The sequence below is a fragment of the Vanacampus margaritifer genome, chromosome 4 (assembly GCF_051991255.1).
Source record: "Vanacampus margaritifer isolate UIUO_Vmar chromosome 4, RoL_Vmar_1.0, whole genome shotgun sequence".
Taxonomy (NCBI): domain Eukaryota; kingdom Metazoa; phylum Chordata; class Actinopteri; order Syngnathiformes; family Syngnathidae; genus Vanacampus; species Vanacampus margaritifer.
In genome coordinates this window covers 3,443,722-3,463,302 of record NC_135435.1, presented here as the reverse complement: position 1 = coordinate 3,463,302, position 19,581 = coordinate 3,443,722, and positions in this window count along the sequence as shown.

Sequence of the window (19,581 nt, the reverse complement as noted above, 5' to 3'; positions counted from 1 at the left end):
CCCTCTAAAATGAGATGACTCATCTCGAGATGTATGTTTTTATGTGAAAGAAAGAGAAAAGCAAACAGCCCTCATTGCACCCTTTGCTGCCATGTTACCCTGGAGTCTTGATTGCAGCACTCAGTGAGAGAATTCAAGATCCTTCTCTAAATTGTGCCTGATCTCTGTATTAAATAATGCATACATCTTTTTTGTAATGTAAAAATGCTGCCTTTTTTTGGAGCCTTAGTAGGACAGTAATGGCACTTGACAATCATTCCCTGCAGCCTTGCCTATGGCCTGCAGGAAGAGTCATTACTCCTTGTGATTGACAAGGACAAAACGAGATGCATTCCCACTTCTGTTTTTAATTGTCAACTGCAGCCTTGGGATTTAACTGTGAAGGATGAAACAATGACTTTGACAACAAGAAGTAAAGGACTTGGACATGACAAGTGTGATTAAAATTTTTAGGTTGGTCCTTGAGGGCACTAAGGTAAAGCACATTTTGAACAAGACATTAAAATATTTATAACAAGGTGGAAAGACTAAACAGCTTTACAATCTTTCCATGAAATGGCAAATGTATATTTTCAGACATTTTAGCAGACTAAGTGCACTAATACTGTATTGGAATGCTTGTGTTACACAAGTAAATTATTGTTAGGGCAAAACCATATTTTAAACTCCAAAACATTTTGACATTCCATAAAATTTGTTAAAATTTTACATTTCAGGAAACAAATCGACAAGAAGTCAAACTAAATTGCACTTAGAGAACAAATGAACAAAAGTTTCAACAAAATATAAGTCAGATTCATTTCCAGTGAGGGTTGGACTCAATGCTTCCCTTTTAAATGACAAATGAGTACAAATGAGTTGATAAGTTTATTTAGTTAGTACACAATTTCCTACCTCTTTTCCCAGCTATTCTGCTACAAGTTACAACCAATCGTTACACCACGCCGTACATAATATGCACCTGCCAATTTACCTCATGGTCATTCATGGTCATGGGGTTTACATCCACCCATTTTTATTTGAATTTTCAAGCGATGTGAAAATAAAACTAAATGGAAATGCTAGAAATTAAAGGGCCCAAAATTCACCCAAAATTTTTTGGCTATGGAAACAGCTTTTGCGAATAAACCGGATACACGTTGCACGTTTTATATTACGTCACACGTAGCATTTTTTTCAAAGACAAAAAGCATCGACCAATGCTAAAGAGCACATTGATGACAACGATGATGATGATGGTGACTTCGAGGTTGACGCGGCGGCTATGATCACATCATAAAGCCTCACCGGCTAGCGATGCTAACGCCGGAAAACGCGGAGCACAACCGAGCACTTTTGCACAGGCGGACGTTCAATCGGAAGACAAAGAGTACCCCGAGTCCAATGCATATTCATCGGAGGAGTGGGTACAGTGTGATTACGGAGAAGACACTGGTTATGGACTACGATGCAACCATGAATAGAGTGGATAAGATGGATCAGAACAGCTCTTACCACCCGGTAGGAACTGAAGGACATGAGGAAGCCAGACGTAACACCACCGTAACGTCACCGTATCATGATCCTGAGATTAGACTTGATGGCAAAATGGCCAAACACACACTGCAGTATATACTTGCTATTCCCCGGAAAAAAAGGCCGGCAAGAAAGTGTAGCGTCTGCACGCGAAGGGGCAATCGCAGTGAAACTAATCTGTTGTGCAAATCCTGCTGCGTCTTCTTGCACGTAGGGGAGTGTTACAAAAAGAAAAACTGTATTTGAAACATCCACACAATTGTAAATAGTACCACGGTTGCACACATTTGTAAATAGTTTGCCAAATTGTATTGTCAAATTGTTACACTGTTGAATGTAAATAAATGTATTTTGCTATCAAAAAACACTTTTTCATTGTTGGTGGTAGTGTTTTACAGAAGTAAAGCACTGTTTAGGTGTTTGTGGCATCTTTCATGGGGAAAAAAAGGTGTCAAATTCACTAGAGTGCATGAAATAATATCGTTTCACAAAAAGCTTGATTTCTCCGTATTTTGTTTCAAAACAGAGCATTTGGGTGAAACTAACCATTTTCTATTGTTGATTACTGAAAAATGGAATAAGGTAGAAACAAACTTTTTTTTTCTGATGAAGAGTCCAATCTTTCATTTGGTAGTATGTGTGTTTCCATAGTCCAAACACAAAATTTTCTGTGGACCTTGAAAGATCAATCAAAATGCTTAAAAAATAGCAACGACAGTGAGCAATATGGATGTGAGTATTGCCGGTTCAAGCGCCAAATTAACTATATGGATTCAGAGAGAACGATTTTCAACGCACCAGGCAAACAAAGATCTAATGTATGGAGCATTTTTGGATTTTACAAAAGAGCCGGACAACTTGATAAAAGCTACGCCATTTGCAAATTGTGTAGTGCAGCGTTGATGTACACTGGTTCAACGAATAATCTAGACTGCCATGGCACAAGGAAGCACCGTGACGAGTATGGTGAGCTAAAATCAAGGAACAAACAGCAGCATGCTAACAATGCACCGCAAGCAACAGGCAGTATCCTGAGCTATTTTGGGAAACTCTGCCACAATTTGACACGAGCTAAGGAAATCACGAATACAATAACCCAGTTCATTGCCAAGGGATTATGTCCTTACAGTATACAGTAGTTGAGTGTGATGGATTTCAGGATTTGCTGCATACCTTAGAGCCGAGATATACGTTACCAGTGGCGTGCACAGAGATTTTGGGGGCAAGTGCTCCAGGGGGTAAAAAAGGGCACTTTTGTGCACAAGGAATATACCTTACTGACAATTCCAAAATGACATCACAAATCAATTGTAAGAAAGATGTAAACATTGACAATAAATAAAATAAACAAGGCACAAGTTCATTGAAAGCATAATAACAGTTTGATTGTAGTTTTGTTAGGGCTTCTGCTTTGTTAGGCTTACTTAATTTTCACTTTGTAAATTGTTTACGTTGAAATGTTGTACTTTACCTACGGGCTGTGTTCTAAGTGTTTGTTACCTACCTCTAATACCTATTGTGTTTGGGGAAAAAAACACTATATTTAGGTTGAAATGTTGCACTTCTGTTACCTACTAGTACCCAATACCTATTGTGTTCAAAACACTAGGCTATGCTCAGGCTGAAATGATAGACTATTTTTCCATTGTTTATCCTGAATCTATTTTGTTTTCTGGTACAGTCCAAACAGTGATGTAACTCAGAACATATTTTTTTGCCTGTGTCTAAAAATAAATACATGTGACATTTTGTTATTTTCTCCAGTGCCACAAAGAAACAATACTCAGTGATAAGTGGTCTTTTACATATTTGAAAATACTGTAGGAATGTTATTTTATAGAATTGAGTTCTTAATAATTGTCTACGTTAACAAATTTGAACTATATGCATTATTTGACATATCGAACCGGATATCGAATCGAATCGTATCTCTTCCAAACTGAACCGAATCGTATCGAACCATTCTGCCTTTACAGATACCGTTTTTTTGTATCCAATCGTAACCCGTGTATCTAGATACGTATCGAATTGGCTTCATGCCAGAGATTCCTACCCTTACTACTCATGTAGCATTGCCTCTGGATAAATCACCAAGACTATTACTAGTGTCCCTGCACATTATTAATATTAGTAGTAGGTACTATTGAGTTTTTTTATGTAATCTATTTTAAACATGTATAGCGTGTCGTTACTGACTTCCCTCTGCCGTGACACATACAGATAAGCTTATATAAGTGCTTAATATTCAGCTGAATGTGTGCACTTTACCGGGAGTTGGACCAAGGAGGGACGCGAAGGAAGACGGATAGGATCTTTCTTCACTGACTACGTTTACATGCAGTCAATATTCGGGTTAAGGTCAGAATTCCGGTTTCTGAAACAATCAAGGTAACACGTTTATCTGCGTGACAGAAAGAGATTGGAATAACCCGTTTGGACCGCGACGCACGGACAACGTAATTACATAAATAACGTCATTTCCGCCTTTAATTTACTATACGTTCAATAAAATACATTATATTTATGTCACTCACCATGCTAAATAAAGTACAGTGGTACCTCGGCTCACGAACGCTTCAGCTCACGAACTTTTCGCCTCACGAACATTAAATTCGCGAGCATTTTGTCTCGGCTGACGAACTAGTTTTCGGCGGACGAACCAAATCTCGCGACACGAGAAATCACGAGAAGCTGACGCACGCTCACGGCGTCCCAGTTCGTCGCCCCCTTTGTTTGAGTGCGGACGTGGTTTGTGTTCGGTAGACCGAAAAAGACCCCACAAAAGGCTAGTGTTAAGCCTAAGAAGACATTGAAGAAAATTACGGTCGAGCAGAAGAAGGAGATCATCGACAAACACGAACGAGGTGCGTGTTTGTCAGCATCAAGTGAGAGCATCAAGACCATGTTAGCAAAGTGGAGTGATGTGCAGCATTTTGTCGAACAGTACCATTCAGAAAAGACTGTGGCTATGAGAATCATCAACATGATGAATGATAATGTGATGCCTCAATTTCGTAAGACCGTACAACTCAGAAAGCAACAGGTGTCAATTAAGAGGTTTTTAGTCAGCAACAAGGATAAAGAGTCTCCTAAGAAGCAAAGAAGAGAAGCCACACCGGAGGACTCTCCTTCCAAACAGTAACTCCCTCCCTCCCTCCTCCTCCCACTCCATTCCATCAAGCCTTCAACTACTGTACCATCACAAAGGCAAGTTGCAAGTTTTGCTTTATTATACAGTACAGTGTATTTCTTTAATTACAATACAATAGCACATTTATTATACATAAAATAAGGTATATTTTGTGTAGTTTTAAGGCTTTTTTAGTAGAAAATTGTGTTTTATGGGGACCTGGGAACGGATTATTCCCATTTCAATGGTTTCCTATGGGAAATACTTGTTTGGAAGACGAACTTTTCGGCTCACATACTCTCTGTGGGAACCAATTAAGTTCGTGAGCCAAGGTACCACTGTAGTTGGTTTCCTCCTTGCTTCAGAAGTGTGGTTCTTGTTTGTTGACATCGGCTTGAGTGTTTCTGGTGGATTACACGCCAGAAGCACGGACTTATATACTTGTATTTACTGTATGTGTATATAGGCACAAATTGTGGCGTTTTCGCCATAGAGACAGAAAATAACGTGGAAACAGAGCGGAGAAATCAATGTATTCAAGAGAGGCTTCTTTAGCGAGTAGGACAGAGCTGCCATACGTGTCGTGACTACATACTCAAGATTCCTTGCGAATCAAACAAGCGAAGAAGAAAAGAAGACAAAAAAGAAAATAGCAAACATGCGCACAGCGAAAAACATCGCCCGATCCTTCGAGGTATTCCAAATGCGTATAAATGAGCAAGGATTCCAATTATGAAAGGAGTAACCCAGGGCTCTTATTCGGGTTTTTAAAAACCCAAATAAGAGCATATTCGGGAAAGAGTTACCCAGGGCTCTCATTCAGGTTTTTAAAACCCAGAATAATAGCATATTTGGGTTTTTGCGCATGTTTACTTCGCCTTACCAAACCTGAATATTGCCAATATATTTTTTAAAGGCTTTAAAAGGGTTGTTGCCTGCATGTAATCGTAGTAGCTGAGGGCGTCAATTGGGGCTAGAAGCAGGTTCTTAAATGACCGTTAGTTTCATTACATGTACGTCCGCTAGCAAGCTTCGTGATGCTTCCGTCTGTTCCCTCGGTTTCAGGATATTGACAAAATAAATGTCCATCCATCTATCCATCCATCCATCCATCCATCATCTACCGCTTATCTGGGGTTGGGGCGCGGGGGCAGCAGCTTTAGCAGGGAAGCCTAGACTACCCTCTCCCCAGCCACTTCAGCCAGCTCCTCCGACGGGATCCCAAGGCGTTCCCAGGACAGCCAAGAGACGTAGTCTCTCCAGTGTGCCCTGGGTCGTCCCCGGGGCCTCCCGCCGGTGGGACATGTCCGGAACACCTCAACTGGTTCCTTTCAACGCGGAGAAGTAGCAGCTCGACACTGAGTACTTCCCGGATGACCGAGCTTCTCACCCTATCTCGAAGGGAGAGCCCGGATACCCTGCAGAGGAAACTCATTTTGGACGCTTGTATCCGGGATCTTGTTCTCTCGGTCACGACCCACAGCTCGTGACCATAGGTGAGGGTAGGAACGTAGATCAACCGTTAAATTGAGATCTTCGCCTTTCGACTCAGCTCCTTCTTCACCACAACTGACCGATTTTGAGTCCGCATCACTGCAGACGCTGCACCGATCCACCTGTCGATCTCCCACTCCAACCTACCCTCACTCGTGAACAAGACCCCAAGATACTTGAACTCCTCCACTTGGGGCAAGATCTCATCCCCGACCCGGAGAGCGCACTCCACCCTTTTCCGACTGAGGACCATGGTCTCACAAAATAAATGTGTTAAAGACATTTTCAATTTTAGCCTTTTTTATATCCGTTTGTATGGAAGAGGATTAGGGCCAGTGAAGAAAAAAAAAGGTTTCAGAATTCTGAATTTTTGAGTTCACTCCACAATTCATAGCTCTACGTCACAAAGTGAGAATTCTCAATTTAAAGTAAGAATTCTCACTTTAAATGTCAGAATTTGGAGAATAAAGTGAGAATCCTGCTTACCCATTTTTTTCCCTCTTCACTGGCCCTAATCCTTTTTTATACGTTTGGCTCTTTCTTTTCTGTCTGTAAATTGGGAAGAGTGAACGTAGCTTTCCAAGCATACACTTTCGTCTTCTCGAGCTTTGCAATAGTGTTTGTTCGTTTTTTTGCCTATAAACTCATTAAGAAAGTTAAAAATGGCACAGAGTGCACCCGTCATTTTGTCACTTTAAGGCTGAAAGACGTTTAAACAATGCTTGCAAGTTTTAATAATGATAATAATAATAATAAGAAGAAGAAGATTTGATTTGATTTGATTTTGAAAAAATACATTTATTTGCCGCTCTTATTTACATTCTTTTCCTAAACACACAGGTCGGCAAAGAACAATTCAATAAATAGACAAAAAAATAAAATGCTTTCACAGCAGAACATCACTAAAACACAGCACCTCTTCATTCACATCGCACAGTGCCCCGTTAACAGTCCACATGTCACAAAAACTCTCCAGATCTCCTGCTCTCTTGTAAAAACTAAAATCAATAAAAAGTCTGGACTTTATCAACTTTTTACACAGAACCGTGGGATCAACTTCTGCCCCATCGTCAACTTTCCTTTTTCGGGACAACCACACACCCATCTTGGCCTGGCTCAAAACAAAGTTTAAAACATTCTTTCCCTCTTGATCTGGCCCTTGTGGTTAAAACCATAAATAAAACAGTGCTTGTGAAAAGCTACTTTACATAGAGTAAAAACCCTATCGACAAAATCAAAAACATATCGTAAACGCTCGCATTGATAGAAACAGTGAAAAACTGTTTCCCTGTGCCCACAGAAGGGGCAGGTATCCGCAACGGCTGGATTTATCGCGGATATTTAGGAGTTCACGGCCACGATGCCGTGGAGGACCCGCCACTGAACATCACCGTGTTTCTTGACCACTGGGGCCTTGTATAAGGTGCCCCAAGCTGGCTTCAGTTTATCGTCTATGACTCTCCTCCATGGAGTGTCCAAGTGTCCGGTAAGTTTGTTTCTGTGTAGGGTCTTGACCATTGTTTGGTAAAATTGTTTTCCGGGCGCGGCTCCCAAAGAAACTGCTGGAATGTTCTCCAGCAGGGGGCCGCCGCAGTCACCCAAGTCTGGGAGCAGGCCGATGTGGGGGAAGCCGTGCTCTGGGTTCGGCGTTAGGGAACCACTGCCATACAGACTGAGGAGGGAGCGCTCATGTCCAGCCAGTCTTCTTTTCCAGTGGTTCAGCAGCTGTGCAACGACCCTCACTGAATGTAGCCCCAGAACGGAGGCCAGCGGAGCGGGGTCCTCGAGACTGGGACCGGTCAGCTCCACCACTCTGCCAAGCATTGTGACCCCTGCAGCTTGAAGGGTCTTGGACAGAGTCGCTCCCCCCCAGCTAGGGTAGTCCAGCAGGGTTCCCTGGAGGACAGGTTCCTGCATGAGCCAGTACAGTGAGTCGGCCTGATCCGCCCGCTGTTTTTTCAGGAAGTTCCAGACTTTAAAAACACTCCGATAAAAACAAGGCAGAGAAACTGTGCTCATGCGAGACAAGTCCATTAAAAACAAACTAAAATCCAGACCACATAAACCCAACCGCTGCAGAGTGCATCGGGCTAATGGTCTCCACAGAACATCCTTGGGGCCAGTCAGGAGCCTTTGTATAAACTGGAGTCTAAAAGCAGCGCCCCTGCTGGCCAAATGCACCAAGCCCTGCCCCCCCTCTTCTATAGGGAGGAAAAGGATGCTCTGTGGAACCCAGTGCCTCCTTCCCCCCCCAAAAGAAATCAATTAAAATGCGCTGTAACTCTTCTAGAAGAGAGGCTGGAGGGTCTAGGACCATTAGTTTGTGCCACAAGGAAGATGAAACCAAATTGTTGACGATGAGGGTTCTGCCCCTGTAAGACATTTTTGGCAGTAACCATTTCCACCGTTTTAGCCTCACCCTCACCGTCTCCAACACATTATCCCAGTTTTTCTTTTTGTAGGTCTCATCCCCCAAAAAGATGCCCAAATATTTAAAACCCCCAATTTTCCATTCCAGTTCGCCCGGCAATTTCAACTTGTCCTTCAGCCCCTCTCCCACCATGAGAGCCTCGCTCTTCCCCCAGTTCACCCGCGAAGACGAAATAAAACCAAACTCTGTCACAACTTTTTTTAAAATGTCAATGTCCTCTTGTGACTTAGTTAAAACCACTACATCATCAGCATAGGCAGATAATTTGAAAGACATGCAACACTGGGGGATGTACACATCGTTTAAAGTTTCCCTTAACTTGTGGAGCAGAGGCTCTATGGACAGAGAATAAAGCATCCCAGAGAGAGAGCAGCCCTGCCTCACTCCCCTCCGGACGTCGAACGGGGCACTCAGACCACCATTTATTTTAAGAACGCTCTCAATGTCACAATAAAACACCCGGATCATGGCTATAAAAACAGGGCTGAAACCAAAGGCTCCCATGGTTTGCCACAGGTACTGATGTTCAACCCTATCAAAAGCCTTTTCCTGGTCTATAGAAATGAGTCCAGTCCCAATATCCGAGGAATTGCAGAGTTCCAAATAATCCCGAATTAGATTTATATTATCGCTGATGAGCCTGCCCGGCACACAATAGGTCTGATCAGGGTGGATGATGGACGACATCACCCCTCGCAGCCTAAGGGCCAGCGCTTTGGACAAGATCTTGTAATCCGAGCACAGCAAGGACACAGGCCTCCAGTTCTTAATGTCCTGCAGGTCTCCCTTCTTTGGTAGCAGGGTGATGATGGCCCTCCTGCAGCTCAACGGGAGCTTCCCATTTTTGATGCTGTCGTTCATCACGGCAAGCAAGTCTGGTCCGACAATCGGCCAGAAGGACTTGTAAAAGTCCACCGAAAGGCCATCAATGCCAGGAGCCCTGCCACACTGCAGGCTCCCCAGGGCAGCTTCCAGCTCCTCGAGCCTCACCGGTGCCGCCAACTGAGGGGTTTGCTCCTGGCTCACCTGAGGGAGACCGCTTAAAAAATTGCTGTGTGCCTCTGGATTACTTGACCACTCATTCCTATAAAGGTCTCTGTAGAAACCAGCAGCATATTTCCTGATCCCAAAAGAATCTGAGACTTCTGAACGGCTACCCGTGCGTAAGCAATGAATGATCTTCCTTTGTCCATTTTTCTTCTCAAGCCCAAAGAAAAACTGAGAGGGGGCATCCATCTGCGAGATGTTCATAAAACGCGACCTGACCAGCGCCCCCTGTGCAGAAACCCCGAGCAGGCTGGCCAGCGCCGACTGTTTGGACTTGAGGGAGTCTAAAACTCCTCGATTTCCCGTAGAAGCGGCTAAAGACTGTAACTCCTCTACTTGTCTCTCCAGACCCCTTACAGTCCGGGTCAACTCACCTGTGGCAAAGCGAGTGAAATTCTGGCACAGTTGTCTGGTTTGAGTTTTTCCGTAATCCCACCATTGCTGGATGGTGGGAAAACTGGGTCTGCTCTCTCTGTGGGATAACCAAAAAAACTTAAAAGCTGTTTTAAAAGCCTGATTATTCAAAAGAGCTGTGTTAAAATGCCAATAGGCACTACGTAAGCGAATGTTCTGAATAAAAACAGAGCAAGAAACAAGAAAATGATCGCTAAAACCAACAGGCCGAATCGAGCACCTTTTAAAAATATTTAAAAGGTGACTAAAACAGTAAAAGCGATCAAGTCTGGCGAGGGATAAATAATTCTCATACCTATGGCTCCATGTGTACTGTCGTGTGTCATTATGAAAAACTCTCCATAGGTCAGACAGCTCGTGGTCTTTAATGAGCTGTCTGAGTCTGTGAGACGACCCAGGGTGTGGCTCAGGATGATTCCTGTCCAGAGTGGGATTTTCAGTGCAATTAAAATCACCGCCTAAAAACACGAAATCACCACAACACGCTTTAAGAGCATCACCTAACTTATCTAAAAACGTTATCCTCTCCACCCCTCTGGTTGGAGCATAGGCGTTTAAAAATACTAACTTAACATTTTCATAAAACGCTATAACTTTCAGCAAAAAAACTGGAATAATTTCCTCTACACTAAAAGAAGCCGGTAAAAAATTCTGAGCTAATAAAATACCAACTCCCCCACTGGCACTGGAACCATGGCTCAGAATTACCTCCCCCTTAAAATCTATATTCCATTCACAGACATTGTTGTCAGTGCTGTGCGTTTCTTGAAGAAACAACAACATTCAGTCCATTCAATTCCATCATCTTAAAAACAGCAGCTCTTTTGAAATCAGCCCGGGCACCATTCACGTTCAGAGTTCCCATATTAAAATCACACATAAGTGGGAAAATAAATAGCAACCCATTAGGACAACACAGCTTTGACAAAAACATACCTGTCAACTTGTACGTTTTATACGTATTTTATACGTTTTTTTACCATTTCAAATCATGTACGCCGTACACCGACTTTTGTACGGGGAAAAAAAAAAGCGCTGACATGCGCATGCGTAGATATACATAGAGTAAATATCGTGGAAGCAAGCATGGAGGAGCCACCTAGGAAGAAACGAAGAACTCAAGGATCGGGTCGACACCAGAAAGAATGGGAGTTACTTCAAGGTGAATATGCTGGCTGGATTAAAGCATCGTTAAGAGGCACTCAATTCTCATTCTGTGTCCCTTGCAATAAAGACGTGAAAGTTGCTGCGAGTGGATTTTACGATCTGAAGAGCCACTTTAAAACTGCCGGACACGTGGAGAATGTGAAAAAAAACAATTCACATGTCCCATTAACCAAGCACTTCGTCTCTACCGCAAATCCTGCAGCATCCCACAAAACAACAAATGCGGAAATTCTCTTCTGCCATTTTCTTGCTGAGCACAACATTGCTTTCACAGCTGCGGACCACTTCTCGGATTTGGTGAAAGTTATGTTTCCGGATTCACAGACAGCTGAGGTAATTTATTATTATTATTATTATTATTATCATTCATATCTACAATGAATCAGCATTTATGGCACCGTGTCCAAAATTTAAATTTTATATTTTAATATTATATTTTTGCAGGAGTTTGCATGTCGGAGGACCAAGGCTACGATGATTGTTAAGGAGAGCCTTGCACGTGGCTACACCCAAGACGTCATTCAGTACTGCAGAACTCACCCATTTACCCTCATGATTGATGAAAGCAATGATCGTACTACCAAAAAGCGACTTGTTGTGTTAGCTCACTTCTTTGATGGGGAGAACACAAATACCAGACTCCTCGATTTACCAGAGTTGGCATCAGGCACAGCAGCATCAATCTTTGCCGTTATTGACAACATTTTACAAGAAAATGACATTCCATGGAGTAACGTTGTGGGATTTGCAAGCGACAATTGCAACACCATGGTTGGAAAGAAAAACTCTGTCTTGTCTAGGATAAAAGAAAAAAATGGGGCTGTTTTTAGTGTTGGATGCATTTGTCATCTTGGCAATCTGTGTGTCAAAGATGGACTGAAGACATTGCCAGTAAACATAGATGACTTGCTGGTGGATATATTTTATTTTTTTAAAAATAGTTCCAAACGAATTGAGGATTTTAAAGAGTTTCAGGACTTTACAAATTCCGAGCAAGAAAAAATCCTAAAGCATTGTCCGACACGATGGTTGTCTCTGCAAAAAGTGGTTGAAAGAACATTGTCTCAGTACGAAGCACTCAAAAGCTACTTCGCTAGCCATGCGGATGTTGAAAGGGCAGGTAAAGTGAAAAGCATCCATGATCGACTTCAAGACCCTGTTACTCTCCTTACACTCCACTTCCTCAGCTTCATCCTGCCTCAAATAAATCAATTCAATATTGTGTTCCAAACAGAGGCATGTATGATTGGAGATTTGCTACCAGAAATGGAAAGACTCTTAAAGAAACTCTTGGTGAAATTTGTGCAAATGGAACATGTCAAATCTGCTGATAGCCTGCTGGCAGTTGATTATACAAACAGATGCCTGCAGCATGAAGATAGCAGGTTTGCTGTTGGCTTGGGCACCAGGGCCCTCTTCCAAGACACCAATGAGGAGGATGAAATCAGGCAAAGCATCACACCAGCCATGCAAGCAACTTTTTTTTCCTCTGTTCGCTCCTTCTACGAGGCTGTTGTAACTAAAATGATACAAAAATTTCCATTTGAGAATACAATACTGAGTGACTTGGTGGTGTTGGACCCAAGAAAGAGAGAGATGTTGGATTACACAAGTATTGTTAAGCTTGCAAACAGGTTTACACCAGACTTTGATCAGGAACAATTAAAAGATGAATGGGAAGACTATCAACTAATACCTGATGATCTTCTCCCTCAGAAAAGTCAGGATGGACAACCAATTCGTCCAGAGACATTTTGGCCTCATGTGTTCAAAATGAAAACTGGTTTGGGGCTGGATCGCTTTCCACTGATGAGAAAGATGTATCTAATTTTACTCAGCCTTCCTCACAGTAATGCTGATAGCGAGCGGGTTTTCAGCCATGTGAGGAAAATTCATACAGAGTACAGAAAGACAATGGGAACAGACACTCTTACTTCTTTATTACAGATGAAATTGAACTGTGACAACTGTTGCTCACAAGTGAGACCCTCATTAGAGCAGATAAAGTCTGCTAAATCATGCACATTGGCTTACAATAGGAAGCACTGAAGGCACAGTTTATTGCATTGTAAACTTTTTAAATTGAATAAAAGACTTTGTATGCAAATTACCTTTGTTATTTCTATTACACTGTCTGGTTACCGCGAGTAAACATGCGTCGTACGGTGTTTGTAAGGTTTTTTTGGGGTTTGTAAGGGGAATCATAATCATTTATAAGGGCAGTTATCGGCAGAGGTTGACAGGTATGCAAAAACAACAATAAAATGAGATTAATCCCCAATTTCATCATTGTGCAATTCATCTTTAGCTTTCGCCATGCTCTTTCTGAGCCGATAAATTTCTTGGTCGGTGAGCACTTCCCCAAGCCTTCGAGAAAGAGGCTTTGCGGACTTAATAAAAAGCCTGAGATCGGAAAAATGCTCGGATATGGCGGTTTGCCGTACCCCTTTTGTATCTTCAAGAAACCTCTTTAGCATTTCAACAGAGTAGGGTACATCGTTGTCATCCTGTGTAAAATCACATTCACTTTCAGTCGTTTTTCTATTTTTAACCATACCTTTCACCAGAACATTAAGTTTTCTCTTTTGTGACACTTTCAGTAATGTGTCATCATCAGACGTTCCCTCATCACCCACATCAGCCATGTTTTCATTCACACCAACATTCTCACACGGTCGTAAAATGACGGCGTTTGCTCCCTTTTTTTCTTTATCAATCCCTCTATTACGTTATCGGTTTCACCGCCAGCTCCTGTCAACTCCACCGCGGCCCCACCCACCACCGGCACCGCATCAACCGAACCCGCCGACGGACCGGCCAACACCGGAGCCTCCGGCGCCGCCGAATCCGCCGGCTCCGCGGGCGGCGCCCCTTCGGCCACCGCCGCATCCCCGGGTGGGGGGGCGCTCCTGTCCGGAGCGGACGCCTTCCGCTCCGGACAGGAGCGAACTAAGTGCCCCTCCGCACCGCACCCAAAACACTTCATGTGTTCGGTTGAAACAAACACCATATACGGAAAATTTTCAACTTTAAACGTGCATGTCAAGTTCAGCTCGCCCGTCGTGTCTTTAAGCACCATGTGCACCTGTCTCCGGTGACACACAACATGCTTCAGCTGCGGTGACTTGCAGACCAAAGACACCATTTTTATTGGTGAAACGAGTTGTCCAAATCTCGACAGCTCTTTAGCGAGCACCTCGTTTTTAATGAACGGTGGAGCATTCGAGATCGTTACCTTCCTTGCAGGGCTCACGAGTGGGAGAACAGGTGTAAAGGTGTCGCCAATCACTACACCGCTCTCAACCACCTGGCCCACCTTGTTAGTGTCATCAAGGAAGATAACGATCGCTCCATTCATTCGGGACGCAGATTTTATACTGCTATATCCCACCACCTTCCCCACGGCCATTCCTGCCTCCTCCACCAAGCAGCCCACTGCCGGCAACAGCTTAACTGCGTGCCGGCGAGTGAGACGCTCGAACTCGGCAGCGGGCGTTTCCGCCACCGGCATGTTGCCTACCGGCTACGCCGGTCCACCACCGAAAAACAAAACACCGACACTAACCACTAAGTTTTACACAAAAAAAACACTACAAGATAAAGAAAAAAAAAACTATTATACATAAATATCAAAAAGAGGTGAAAAAAACACCAAAAAACGCTCAAAAAGTTTTCGCACTTCTCCCTCTCTCTAACCCTCCCACTCCTCACAGAAGAAGAAGAAGCAGAAGAAGAAGAAGAATGGATCAGACTTATAAAGTGCTTTTTTGGATACTCCAAGACGCTTCACAGACGCTTATTCGTGCGCTCACACATTCACACTCTGGTGGCCACAGCTGCCCTGGGGCAGGCTGACGGAAGCGTGGCTGCCAGTGTATGCCTACGTCCTTTCCGACCACCACCAAACCTTCGCACCTTTCAGACACCAGTGTGAGTGACACTGAAGGCAATGTGTGTGAAGTGTCTTGACGATACATGACATTAAGGTGTACAGGTGTGCGCAAACACTTTCAGCGCCCCAATCTCCGCCATTCAAATGACAGCTATTTTGGTAGCCACGCTTTTTTAAAACTTGATTTTCATGCATGCGCAAACGTAATGCGCACTTCGCTTATAGGTTCATGATGTGTCGCAGGATTGGAACTCTGGCGTATGTTGAGAATCACCTATACTGTGAGTCCAGTTCATTCGTTTTCACACACACACGCACGCAAGCACGCACAGACAACAAGATAAAAATGGCTGCCAGTGACCACTGCCAACTCATATGATCTGAAATCGCAGTCATCACAACATGGCCTATAGCATATCACTTCGCCGCCATACAAGCCCCTCTAGCACACACAATTTAACATACATTTTGCACTTTCACGCCGCTCACAGTGAAGCCTTCAAATGGAATTACTGTTTATTTGAGAGCAGCCTTCATGACAGCAAGCCTTAATGCACCTTCTGCAAGTTGTGTTCATGCCCAACCTTGGGGGAAATATGCAACAACAAACCCCGGCACAAAAATGTGGTTTCACAGCTGACACTGGCACACTGTATATATGATCTAAATGCTTGTCAGATATTATTTTGCCACTGCTGCCCCCTCAGCTAGCAGAGATGGGGGTGAGGTTTTGGTTCTAATACCCGCTAGTAACTGTGTTCTTGTGATGGCCAGCCAGGATGAATATGAGGAAATGGGGCAGACATCCAGTAAATAATAGTTGCCATTCTGCCCCTCGGCAAGTAGTTGGGGGGGCTCAAAAGGAAGGATTGGGTTGGGGGTGTTAACGCCATATGATTTGTCAGGGTCTGACAAGGGACCAAGACCCAGAGGTGTCACCCCTCCGGAAACATCACACTCGCCTCCACAATTTGTGCACTTAACACTTCACTTGGCACATGACAGGTGCTTATTTCACTTCTCTGCCTTTTCCCTATTGCAGAGATGCCTCTGAGCTCGGGGCAAATTCTGCATCTGGTCTGTCCAAAATGCTGCTTGCCGATGAAGTGGGTTACTACACAGTGATACTTTTCATACCACTTAGACTACATTTTTAACTGACTGACCGTTATTCTGTATGCTTTCCTGTTTGCGTATGTCGCTCTCAGTGGCTTCATTCAATTGCATACATATAAAACAATGCTTGCTTTTAAACACCAACTACTGTATATAATCCATGCAAATTCAAAAGCTGTCTGCACATTTTGGTAGTACTACTGCTAACTAAAATCATGCGGTATAATACTGATCAAATAAAGATAAATTATACACATTTAATTCAGTTTCATATATGTTGATCACACTCATAATAACGTAGAAAAACAAGAATCATCACACACATAAATGCATTTGACCCACCACAGTCGTGGAAACAGTAAACATATACTGGAGCAATTGACGGATACAAAAAAATTCTCAATGACTTGGTCTACGGGTCTCTACGGCACCCAAAGGCAATCTTTTTTTCTTCTTCTTCTTCTTCTTCTTCTTCTGGAGAGCTCAGTATTGTTCAGTATTGTTCATTCGGATTTGACATGTCATCATCATTGTTCTCTGTTTTTTTATTTTATTTTTTTATTAATTTTTATTTAATTTTTTGTTCATTTTTATTTTGTATGTGCGTGCGTGTGAGTGTGTATTCATTGGTTCACCTAAAACCTATTAAAAATCCCATACCGTTCACCTAAACCGAATACTTCAGAATCCAGCTAGTCATGAGGTTGTCTGGAGACCAGAGCAAGGATCAAAGAAAAGAAAGGAAAGTGAAATCCAGCACCGACCAGACATTACCTACTACCCACCGAGTCTTTCACCAACCCCAGAAACATCTAAATTCCAACAAATTAGGGAGACCTCAAGAGACCAAAGGAGAGACTGAGGAAAGGAAGGAAGGACAGATGAAGCAGAGTGAGATCCACAGACACCAGCCTCCACCGATTCAACACCAGAGGAAGAAGCAGATTGTGTTTCAGTTTCGATAGATGCTGGTGTGGTGGATCTGGCATGCATGAAAATCTCCACCAAATAGGGGAGCCGTCGACCACTGCCAGGACAGAGCAAGCGCAACACCTCAGGGCCCCCCAGGCCACGGCAGCGCCAAGGGATAACCCCCGGGCCCCGCAGGGGCCACCGGCCGGAGAGCAAACCCAGGAGCCAGGAGCCACTCCAACATGGCCTGCGCCCCCAACCCAACGCAGCAGGGAAAAAGAGAGAGAGCAATAATGATGACATGTCAAATCGGTAAAATTACCGAATGAACAATACTGAGCTCTCCAGAAGAAGAAAAAAAAAAGACATGATTTTCATTTGACAGGCAGCTAGCAAGGCTAACGCTAAGAAAGCAGACAATAAACATACCTGCAATCGATTGGTTGTGGATTTTCTGCTGCTTGCCCATTTCCACCGACGAAATGTAGAGAGCACAGTAGTAGTGTAGTGTCTTTGGTGGCATTTTTCATGTTAATTCTACATGCTTGAACCCAGCGGAGACATTTCCACTGGAAACTCCCTTCAGTCACATCGCCAGTCACATAACGGCAGACACCAAAGCAACAGAGGTTTGTTGTAACCATAATACGTCTGTTATGTATATTTATGGTGAAAGAGCGAGTCAGTTCACAAGTTTTGGCTCGTACGAATACACTCCCTCAGTCGCATGCCTGTGTTCTTTGTCCGGAAATCAACTGGCCACGCCCATGCGCTGTTCTAAAAATAGTAGTTTGGGCGTAATTGTAAACTGCCCTATTGTGTTACATGTGACACATGAGATGCATGCAGAGACCCTGTACACAGTAGGACATTTCAAACTTGGACAGAATTTTTTTTTTATCAATACATTAAACGTTAATAACCGCAAATAAAAAACGCTGCGCTTCAACTTATTAAATGGACTTTCATACTATTCTAGTTAATATTGTTTAGCATCACAGACTATGTAAACGGATGCCCATTGGGCATCCATTGCAGCCTGATCATCCTGGAAGAGGGGATTACCACATTGGCGGTCCCTTCTCAAGGTTTCTCATTTATCGCCTGATGTTTTTTTTTTTAAAGTTTTTCCTTGCCCTCTTGTGGTTTGATTAGGGGATTTCGTTGATATTTGTCAACTGAGGGCATGTGAAGCCCTTTAAGACTCTTTTGTGATTAAGGGCTATATAAATAAACTTGACTTGAAATATCAGAACAATGTGGGCTTTCTAACAAACTATAAAAGCTGACACACAAGAAAAATGATGGGAGTGATTTTTTCCCCTGTTTGACTTAATTACAATCAATGTTCATGTTCATACTTTATCTCAATATGCTTTATTACAGCTGCAGCTGTTGTGAAAATGACAAATCAAGTTGAGCTGAGCTGCATAGTCACTTGTGTTTCAATTCAAAATAAAATCACTGGGCTTCGGTCCTCCATTCTTAAAATTTTCCTAGCATGAGTGTTTGGGAAGTCAAAGGTTAAATATGCTATGAGACTTTTTACTGACTGAAGGAACAACGATTCCTTTGGCACCCTAATACTTTAACTTTTGTACAGTACATGATAGTTATCAGTCGTGTGTGAAAAATGTCTTGTTCAATTGTTCAGACCGTTTTTAAACATGTTCAAAATGCATTTTATTTTACAAAATGTATCTAATTAGTATCCTAGTAGTATTTTTTTGAATTACAGTAATACAAATAAACCAAATTTGAAGTTGTTTAACTGTCAGCTATTAGTTCACTGCTTTTATTGAAGTGTTGCCGTGGTATTGTTTCAGTACCGGGAGGCTACAGGTAAAGTATCAAAATCAAAATTTTGATATCGTGACAACACTAGTGTTGCGTGTTGTGGAGTATTCATAAAGATTGGTGCTCACAAAATGGCAGATGCTCAGATTGCAGAAATTTGGTCAATTTGGATGACTCATAAACTTGTGCCAGCAGGCTGAACTGATGTTGACAAAATGATCCAGGCCTTGTCCACACGTAGCAGCATACCTCACAAAACAATGTAATTTTTCTACAATTTGGCATGTCATCCAGACCAAAGTGCAGAGGAAAGGATGACATTAAGCTTGTTTATTTTCTGCCATCTTGCCATACCATGTCTGAGGCAGGTTCTCTGTCAAAGACACCAATGCCGGTATTGAGTCAGACCAGGACGCACCGCCAGCTAGTAGGAGAACTTTGAGATGGAAATTGTGCGGCTGGAGGAATGGCGTGAAAAATTCTGTTCCCGGTCCTGATTTTTGTTTCTAAGAACCTGGTCATATTTACCTAAGTTCTTTTTTGACCAGGGATGGGCAAACTCGGTCCTGGAAGGCCGGAGACCTGCAGGTTTTGGATGTTTCGCTTCTCCAACACACCTGTATATATGATCAGCTCATCAGCAAGCTCTGCATAAGCCTGATAACA